The sequence below is a fragment of the Rhamphochromis longiceps genome, linkage group LG20, assembly GCF_057381845.1.
Source record: "Rhamphochromis longiceps isolate RC_006_pf linkage group LG20, R_longiceps_female_GT1.1, whole genome shotgun sequence".
In the NCBI taxonomy this organism is placed as follows: Eukaryota; Metazoa; Chordata; class Actinopteri; order Cichliformes; family Cichlidae; genus Rhamphochromis; species Rhamphochromis longiceps.
This window is the reverse complement of record NC_140576.1, coordinates 28,146,181-28,155,005: the sequence shown is the minus strand read 5'-3', so window position 1 is coordinate 28,155,005 and position 8,825 is coordinate 28,146,181.

The window sequence follows — 8,825 nt, the reverse complement described above, 5'->3', positions numbered from 1 at the left end:
TATACTTTTGTTTGTGTTGCAGCATCTATGGGTTTTCAATTTTACTTAGAAATGGATTTCAGATGCATTGTCCAGTGTTTTGATGGGGTAACTGGGATGTGTATGATATAAACACAGGACTGATGGAAGCGTTGAGTGAGTGATGCCTTCAAATAACCATTGTCAGTTTTTAAATTGGTTCTGCTGATGCATTTCTTCTTCTCACTGAGCGTAGAAAGGTGTGAGTGTGTAAAGATAGAGGGGGTGCGGTGGGTAGAGCTATTAAACCAGACATTTAATTTAGCAGTTAATAAAAATACACCAGTCATGACGTAAATGGCCAGGAGTATCAAATTCATGCAGCATAGGCGACATTCACAGAGAACTCAGACGAAGTCCTATTACACTGGAGAATGAAATCTTATTCTCACAGTCGATGCATGCGAAGGCATGATAAACTTCAAGCAACACATAGAGTGATGCCATGAGGCAATTATTATTACTTTAGCTTATTTTACTTTGTATTTGTGTAAGATAGGAGCAAAGGTGGGCTTGGAATATGAGCACAATGTACTTACAGTTTGTAATTTTCAGTTTTCTTGGGAATAAAATATGTTTTTGCACTGTTTCCTGATAGTTGGTAGTTTATCTTGTTTTTACTTGTTTAGACCAACTGAATGCATTATAAACCAATCTTATACATGCTCGGAGACAACTGGAACACAACATCTTTTATGAAATTTTAAATGCAAATACCAGTTTGAGACCATTTGTGTGGATGTATAAAGACTAGAAGTGTTATTTTGACTCTGCAAAAACAGCAGTAATGGCAGAAAAGTCCATTTCTTGAGGAAGTTTTTAACTATCAGAATACACTTCATTTCAGTTTGGAATGATAAAATATATTTCAGAATCTGAACAAGTTATTGCCTACAAAAAAGAAGATAATTTATATTTTACTAAATTAATTATTCTGAAAGTAGAACAGTGGAACTTTATCACAGCATCCATAGCTGCCTCCTTTTCACCAGACCTCTTTATCTGTCATCCAACATCCACTCTGCAATCCTTCACCTGTTCAGCTCTGCTCCTCAAGGCCTGAAACCCATCCACATGTCTCTTTTTTTCCATGTGATGAATAAACATGAAATATGAAAGATGATGGGGTTCTATTCTTGCAGAGTTTATGATTTTAAAATGGCAAAGAAGTTTAGCAGTTTGAGTATTACAGAGAATTTGGATGTCAAGTTGACCTGTTATTTTAATGCGTTTTTTTCATCAGTCTACAACGCCCGGTCTTGCCACTGCCAGGGCATTTACAGCTATTTATCTTACAGAGAGAAGGCTATTATGTGTCGTTTTATCAGTTTTTTCTCCTCTCCAGTTCTCCGTCACACATTTTGTTATGCTGATATTGGTTGTAAGTTTATCCAACTGTGTCCAGAGGCAAACTGAACTCAGGGCTTCCACATTTAGTCACATTTGTACATTTGTCTGGTCATGTCAGACTATGGAGAGCTCTCATTTGTTCAAACAAAATCAGTGTGAAATCAGGACAATCCCATGGGGTCTTTCATGGACCACACAAATTTTATGAAAAGTGTAATGCTGTCCACATTTTAAAATACAGAATGAGTTGTTAGGATGTAGTGTATAATTGCATATCAGCTCTGTAGAATGCATGTTGATTCTTTTGCAAACTCCAATCCACTCAATCCAGTGCAATTAAGCATGCTGTTCTGTAAATGTGTCTGATAAACTTATCGCAGTCAGTTCTCCAGGGTTTTAAAAAAAGCAAGTGATTATAGTGTAATGAGCTAAAGCACGCTGGAGACAAAGCTCACAAATGGCAATTCAATAACCTGTCCAATATATATATATATACACTCAACAAAAATATAAACGCAACACCTTTGTTACTGCTCCCATTCCCCATGGGATGGACGTAGAGACCTAAAATTCATTCCAGATACACAATATAACCATCCCTCCCAAACAGTGGTCACAAATCAGTCCAAATGTGTGGTAGTGGGCACATCTGCTATATTGAGATAATCCATCCCACCTCACAGGTGTGCCACATCAGGATGCTGATCTGACATCATGAGTAGTGCACAGGTGTACCTCAGACTGCCCACAACAAAAGGCCACCCTGGAATGTGCAGTTTTGTCTCACAGCAAAATGCCACAGATGCCACAAGCAATGAGGGAGCGTGCAATTGGCATGCTGACAGCAGGAATGTCAACCAGATCTGTCGCCCGTGCATTGAATGTTCATTTCTCAACCATAAGCCGTCTCCACAGGCGTTTCAGAGAATATGGCAGCACATCCAACCGGCCTCACAACCGCAGACCTCGTGTAACCACACCAGCCCAGGACCTCCACATCCAGCAGGTTCACCTCCAAGATCGTCTGAGACCAGCCACCCAGACAGCTGCTGGAACAATTGGTTTGCACAACCAAACAATTTCTGCACAAACTGTCAGAAACCGTCTCAGGGACGCTCAACTGCATGCCCGTCGTCCTCATCGGGGTCTTGACCTGACTCCAGCTCGTCGCCGTAACAGACTTGTGTGGGCAAATGCTCACATTCAATGGCGTTAGGCACGTTGGAGAGGTGTGCGCTTCACGGATGAATCATGGTTCACATTGTTCAGGGCAGATGGCAGCTGAGAATGTCCCAGTTCTTGCATGGCCAGCATACTCACCGGACATGTCACCCATTGAGCATAGGGATGGGTACCGGTGTCCGGTTCCATGATGGCACCGGTTCTGACATAAACGGTAGTAACCAGACCGAAAAGCAGCGCACATTTCGGTGCTTTATTTCGGTGCTTTTTTTCCCTGAGCTGTGATACACTTTAGATTCTAGCCAATCATTTTACGTTTCCAAGGATAGTAGGCGGGGCCAGGTACGTGCGTTCTTTTAGAGCAGAGCTACAGATTAAAAATGGCCAAGGCGAAGCGGTCAAAAGTCTGGCTGTACTTCACAGCAAAATATGCAAACTCAGCAGCCTGCAACAAGTGCTTTAAGCTGATACTGTGATACTGTCAAAGGAGGTAACACCTCAAATCCGATGAAACACCTGGCGACGCATAGAGTTTTTTTTAAAAGCCCAGAAATGCGCCGTATGATAGCTTGCTGCGAGACCTCACACCGAGCACATCTACTGTGCGTGAGTTGCCTGTTATCCTCTTGTGGTTATCGGACCCGGAGTTAGCAATATCCCCCAAAAACCCCGAAGAGGAGAGTCCTGGCCCCTAGCCCTGCCAGTGTAGCAGAAATGATGATGGCAGCAGCAGCCGCTCTTCTCTGTGTGAGTAGCTTAATGTTGTTCATGTGTAATTTACGTACCACGTTATTACATTAATGCATGTGAGGTGAACTAGCAAACACCATCATAGCTACATGCGGCTGTCTTCTTGTTTGATGGCAGATACTCCCTTCACCCTGGCCAAAAAGGCTAAAATGACTAAAGAAAAAGAGGGAAACAGCTGAACATGAGAGGTTTTTGGACAAAGTTTGTGTTTTTTCCATTGATTAAGCACTGCTTCCAGCTAAGAGTGATACCATATATGCCCCATAGCTGCAGAAAAGGCTAACTTTGTTATCTTTTTACAAAAAACAGCTGAACATGAGAGGTTTTAGGACCAATTTTGTGTTCTCCATTCTTTAAGCACCGGTTTGAGCACCGTTTGAGCACCGGCACAGTTTCAAAAGTACAGATTTGGCACCGGTATCGGATAAAACCTAAACGATACCCATCCCTAATTGAGCATGTTCGGGATGTGCTTGACCGGCGTATACGACAGCGTGTACCAGTTCCCACGAATATCCAACAACCTCGCACAGCCATTGAAGTGGAGTGGACCAACATTCCACAGGCCACAATTGACAATCTGATAGACTCCATGCGACGATGTGTTGCACTGCATGAGGCAAATGGTGGTCACACCAGATACTGACCGGTTCTGGGTCCCCAGACCCCCAATAGCGCAAAAAACTGCACATTCCAGGGTGGCCTTTTGTTGTGGGCAGTCTGAGGTACACCTGTGCACTACTCATGATGTCAGATCAGCATCCTGATGTGGCACACCTGTGAGGTGGGATGGATTATCTCAATATAGCAGATGTGCCCACTACCACACATTTGGACTGATTTGTGACCACTGTTTGGGAGGGATGGTTATATTGTGTATCTGGAATGAATTTTAGGTCTCTACGTCCATCCCATGGGGAATAGGAGCAGTAACAAAGGTGTTGCGTTTATATTTTTGTTGAGTATATATATATATATATATATATATATATATATATATATATATATATATATATATATATATATATATATATATATATATAAAGGTCTTTTTATTTGACACTCAGTAACTCTTACAAGAAATGTAAAAATAGCAAATTTCAGAATCACAAATTCACAATCTACAAACGGTCATGTGACACAAAGATGGCATATAGACAAAAGACTCATCCAACTCATCCATTCTTCTTGACATACAGTACTGTGCAAAAGTTTTAGGCAGGTGAAAAAAAATGCTGTAAACAAAGACTGCTTTCAAAAATGTAAGTGTTAATGATTTATTTTCATCAATCAACAAAATGCAGTGAATGAACAAAAGAGAAATCCAAATAAAATCAATATTTGGTGTGATATTTGCCTTCAAACAGCATCAATTCTTCTTGGTAGACTTGCAGAGTTTTTGAAGGAATTTGGCTGGTGGTTGTTGCGACTCTACAGTACGCAGCGGTAGCATCTCTTCCACAATGTAGCCTGCAATCATTTTTTAAGCTCACCTTCAGATGCTTTCTGTGCTGCTGAAGTAAAATCAAGTTTTGCCTGCTTAGCAGGAGTTGCCGCGGTGTTATCCATGGATGATGAACAAGGATCACTCAGAAGTGTTCGTCTATGCTCTCGTGTCAGGCGCTTCAGTAGATTACTGATGCTATTAACAGCGGCCGATAGTTTTTTCTCCCCAGGACATAGCTTACATTTTACTGTAATGTTCTTGTCTGCTTGTTTCAGAAAAGTGAAGAGACGGGAATATGTCCATTTCAGCAAACAGCCACTCGCTTCAGCCGAGTCCGACATCTTCCGCTTTAGAATACGACTATGCAGCAAACTGTCGCGAAATGACGCGCACCTGCACTACAGCGATGTTAAAGCGGCAGAGTTTACTTCTACGTTTAGAAGATAAATTATTGAAATTAAATAATGATATTCAGCGAGTTTAATTATTTTACAATGTAATGCAAGTACCATTGTAAGTAACTGTAATTAAAATACCTAAAAATGAACAGTAATCAGTTACTCTACTTTTTCAGTGGAAAAGTAATTTAAATACTAACGCGTTACACCCAATACTGCAGATCTTCTGTGGATGTAGGCTTCCTCACATCCTTCCGACTCTTCATGTAATCCCAGACACATTCAATGATGTTGAGATCAGGGCGCTGTGGGGGCCATACCATCACTTCCAGTACTTCTTGTTCTTCTTTATGCTGAAATAGTTCTTAATGACTTTGGCTGTATGTTTGGGGTTGTTGTCCTGATGCAGAATACATTTGGGGCCAGTAAACAATCATTTATATTTCTGAAAGCATTCATTTACAGCATTTTTTCACACCTGCCTAAAATGTTTGCAAAGTACTGTACATGCTAATCAAATCTATGTAATCTGTACTTCACAGTTTTGTTTGTTGCTACAATGAAAAAACATTTTAAAATGCAGTTTAAAGTTTTATTTCAACTTTTTAATTACACCAGTCATTACGGTACACACCATATCACCACACACATAGAGGGAGGGTTCCCACCAAGACCCTGGTTCGTACCAGGGTGGCCGGCCTCTTGGGTGCCCTTTGCCTCTGGTCCTCTGGGACTCTCACCCTTTGGCCGTGAGTACCCCATCTGGGCCCTCCCTCCTTCTTCTGCTGGGATGGATGTGTGGATGTCACTGAGATGTGTGGCCTCGGGTCTTCGGTACTCTTGGGGGCCTGGTTCTCCTGGATCTATCTTTTTCCACACACATACAGGTGCTGTATGTTTGCTTTTCTTATAGGAGTTGTTGCTGATATGCTGTGCATTTCTATGTGTACTCTATCCTTTTATTATATTTCCCCCTATTTTCTCCCCCCTTCCCTTTTTTTCCCTACCTGCTGTAGACACTGTCATACCATATCACACATAATGTAATAACTGAAATAACACAAATACAAAACAGCTCTGATTGGATTAATATATGTTGTGACCATTTGCTTATACAGAGTTTTAGTATCAACATTTGGATTCTGCGAATGGTTTCATTGTTTTGCTTCATTTCTAGTTGTATTTGGGTTTATGCTGTTGGTCAAGTTCCTTTTAATTTTGTATTGTTTTATGTGGCAGACATTTCCTGGTTGCTTTCTTTATGCTTATATTCTCACTTTTAGTTGTTGGTACTTTTTGACATATAGTAGTTACTGTTTGAGTTTCAGTTTATGCTGTTTCCCCTGTGTTCTTTTATGTATTGCTGTGAAGTCTATGTGCTCCATGTTTTCCCTGTATTCAGTGTTTTCTTTTGGTATTAATTTTTCTCTTATGACATCTATTTCATTTTCCTTTTGTGTCATTATCTCACCTAGTTTCAGTGATATCTAGTTCCCAAGAGGTCTCCTTATCCTCAGTGTATATAAAGCCTCAGTGTCTGTTCACCCCAGTCTTGTGTGTCTCTTCTTGTGTCCCGATGTGCTTTTGGTTTGTTTTTAAGCCTGCCTTGTGAGTCCTGCATTTGCATCCTTTTCTATTCCCTGCTTCACACCCCAAAATGGCAATCATTTTTGGGTCTTTTTGAAAGTATTTTCCACTCTACCCACTGTCATCCTGACCCAGTCTTCTTTGAACTCTTCACATGTAATAGATTTTACATTTTAAGAGCAGGAAAGAACAAAATAAAGAATAAAGATAATGATTAAAATGGATAATGATGAGGTAATTCATTTATTATGGAAGATGGGAAAAATAAAGTTTTGTTGCACGGGTCCAAAGAGCCACCATACAATGCTTTTATTCTTTGATCGTGACATTAAAATCTGTGGTTCCATTAGGATTGGTAATGACTAAATCAAATGTCAGTCTGTTCTTAAGCGTACTCTGCTTTGCTACACCTGCCTCACCCTGTTGCTATGCTTTTATACTAACAGCAGGGCTGTCAGAGCTGTCATAGTAGTTGCAAAATTGCAGTACTGAACTAAAACATTATGCATGTGCATTAAGATAATACTATGATTATTATAATTGAAGTAAAAATATAAATGCCAAATGGCAACTGTGCAAATAATGGTTGAAGTTCTTAAAGACGGCAAAAAATGAGTGTAGTTTTGCTACTAGTTTACTTTCCTTATTAATATTTAAGAGTCATAATGGGGAGAAGTTATCTGTCATTTTCGAGTTCAATAACTTTGAGACTGACACCCATTGGTTTGTCCTTGCTAAGTGGAAAACAGCTCGGATAATTTGATTGTCTTCCTCCCCATCTTAAAACATTAAACATTTGCAATTTTTCTTTAGCATTCTTTCCTTATAATTTGCTCTTGATCAAAACATAAACAGACCATCCGTATTGAAAGGTAAAAGGAGCCATCCTCAAAAAAGAAAAATCCCACCTGTTACTGTGGAGTTGTCACTGCTATTGGATACTCTGCTGGAACACAGTAAAGCTGTGGGTTGTGGGATGACCCATAATGTTTTATCTAGGGGTCTAGATTTATGCCTGAAGTGCACTGCCATGTAAATAATTTACATTTGCTGAATATGTACTGACTGAGTACCACTGTTCAAAAGTTGAATAAAGAAACAAACTAATTTTTGCCTTTTTTTAAAAAATTCAGTTCAATTCAATTCTTTATTTATTTGTCACATGTAGTTATAGCTGGTACAACATACAGTGAAATGTTTTTCCTGGCTAAAAAAGTACTCCCCCCGACTGTGCAGACATGCTAAAAAGGATTTTACATAAACTAAAAAAAGGGGGGGGGGAAGAAACAAAAGTTAAAAAGTAAAAAATAATATAAAAAACAATGTAAAAGTCCATATGTTTGTGCTTATAAGTATATATCCATGACGTGCAGGATATTGTACTGTAATAATTTAAATGAAAAAACTATAAAAATATACATTATTTACATAGTACAGATATATATAATAAGGTACGGATAAGGTTCAGAGAGAAAAGTAAAATGCAAATTATGTACTGTGTGTGAGATTGTCCATCATGTCGTCCGGTTTGTGTTTTGGTTGAGGAGTCTCACTGTTTGTGGGTAAAAACTCCTCCTGAACCTTTCTGTTCTTGTTTTCAGGCTACAGAGGCGCTTTCCTGACCTCAGTAGCCTGAACAGTTTGTGGGCGGGATGGCTGGAGTCCCTAATGATCCTGATGGCCCTGGATCTGCACCTTTCAGCATAGATGTCCTGCAGTGCTGGTAAAGATGTTCCCATAGTGCGTTCAGCTGTGCGCACAACCCTCTGCAGGGCTTTCTGTTGCTGTACTGTGCAGTTCCCGTACCACACCATGATGTTGTTGCACAGGATGCTCTCAATGACACCAGTGTAGAATCTCCTCTGTATATTCTTGGAGATCTTAAACCTCCTTAGACGCCTCAGGTGATAGAGGCGCTGTCTGCCTTTACTAATGAGGAAGTCCGTATGTGTAAGGTGCTCGTTGATGTGGACACCGAGGTATTTGAAGTTGGAGACTCTCTCCACAGGGGTTCCATTGATCTGAATTGGGGTGTGAGTTTTCTCACCTCTCTGTTTTCTAAAGTCAATCACCATCTCCTTTGTTTTACTGAT